The sequence below is a fragment of the Cynara cardunculus genome (genome assembly GCF_001531365.2).
Source record: "Cynara cardunculus var. scolymus isolate 2C chromosome LG 9, CcrdV1, whole genome shotgun sequence".
Lineage (NCBI taxonomy): Eukaryota > Viridiplantae > Streptophyta > Magnoliopsida > Asterales > Asteraceae > Cynara > Cynara cardunculus.
Genome location: NC_037536.1, coordinates 2,235,762 through 2,237,789, shown reverse-complemented (window position 1 = coordinate 2,237,789; position 2,028 = coordinate 2,235,762).

Genomic DNA, 2,028 nt, shown 5'->3' with positions numbered 1-2,028 from the left:
CCTCTGGTCACCTCAATCCACATGGTTATTATTTCTAGGGGGAGTTTTCCAACACTCAAATCTTATCTACATGCATCATTTGACGGGGAGCTATTCATTCTTCATGAGTCTCCATTGCATAAATATGCATTTTCCATACCAGAGCCTCTGGTTCTACTATCCAGAGCCTTTGGACACTTCAATGCTACATAATACACCATGTGTATATAACCAGAGCCCCTCTGGTTCTATATAATGGATTACCCATGATTAAACAGAGCCGCTGGTTTGTCATCCAAGGCTTCTCTATCATACAATCCAACATTTCATCGATGAATTCATTCATCAATGATCAACCAGAGCACCTCTGGTTCCCCATCAAAAAGGTTATGTTCAACCAGCGCTCCTCTGGTTACATGACAATTTTTTCTCAAAAACCCATCTCTAATTGCAAAAAATTTAAGATTATACAAAATTGCAGCTTTTGTGACTAAAAACTATACAATATGGGTTTTTAGAAGACCAAAACTTCGTAATTAGTATTAATCTTACAATTAGATGAAATTTTTAAATAAATTGTTTTTGGATAAATATGTCAAGAGATATTATTTGGAATAATTTTTAATTACTCCAAATAAACCAAACGTCATACTCCCACGCGCCTGACACCATATACATATGAAATCCTCCCACGCGCCTGACACAATATACAACATGTTCCCCAAGAACCGTTTCAAATTATCCTTCCCTATCCCCGCCTTGACACGTGTCCTCCAACATTAATGGCACGTACAATCAAGACGGCTCACGATCCATGAATCAACTCACCTTTTGCCTAACGCCTTCACCTTTCATGATTACTTAAATATAATAATTAGAAAACTGTTTCATGTTCTCCCCCCCCCCCACCTATATATACCCTTCTTCTACCTCCATTCACCCTTAACGCTTCCTAAAACCTGCAAACAGACTTTGACGAACAAACTTACCTGCAAGTTCATTCGCAATGGCTTCCTCCACATCACACGAGTCCAACGACAACGACAGTCATGTTCAATCCACCAGCGCCGACAGCCGCGCCATAGTTTTCCTCCCAATGAAGCCCAACAACCATGTCATCGAACTACGAACCACCCTGTTCGATGACAGGTTTGCCGTGATGATCGAGTTCTTCCGTAACTGCATCCTACTCCCAGCCTTGACTCTAACCGACAATGGCGTACCTTTAAAGTACGTCCAACAATATTGGCAGACCTGCGAGTACGACCCTGAAAGCAATGGTATAATGGGGGACATTGACGCCCCAAACGACATGATTTGCTCGCACAAGATCTCTTGGGCAAAAGTTTCTAGGGTTCTGTGTATTCCCACCCGTCGAGAGCTCGGTATTGAACAATATGCCGACCAACCCACCACCTTCGACATACTCTGATTCATCCAAATGCTAAGTTACAATCGTGACCTACGCAACGCCTCGGACTTCAAAAGGCAATTTTTACCGCCAATGTGGAATATGTTCTTTTCCATATTGAACAGGGCCCTCACCTGCAAGCTAGGGTCAATGGATCAAGGAAACATCAACATCATGACGATCATGTACGGACTTTTCCTCAACATCCCTCTGGACTACGCCTTCCTCATATACAATGAGATCCACTCAGCAGTAGTCAAGAAGTGCAAGCTCTAGGCTACCGGCAAGCCATTGACTTATGTACTGTTTCCTCGTTTCCTATCTCTCTTCATAGGGGATGCGATAAGGAAACATAACCTACCGGTCGAGGAACCATTCATTCCCCTCTTCAAGATGCATGGCCATCGGCCAACACTCTTAAAGGAAGGATACACCATCAACAGACCAATCTCCAGAGCCATGCTCAGTGTCATCCCAGAGACATCTGAGATCCGAATAACTTACAAATGCTCTCTATTGTCCCATGAACCAAGGGCATCTACCCCAAAGCGAATAAAGCCGTCCCCTCAGTCAAGCGAGGGAGCACAAGAACCATCTTCATCGGATGATGAAGATGATGATGATGATGATGATGATGA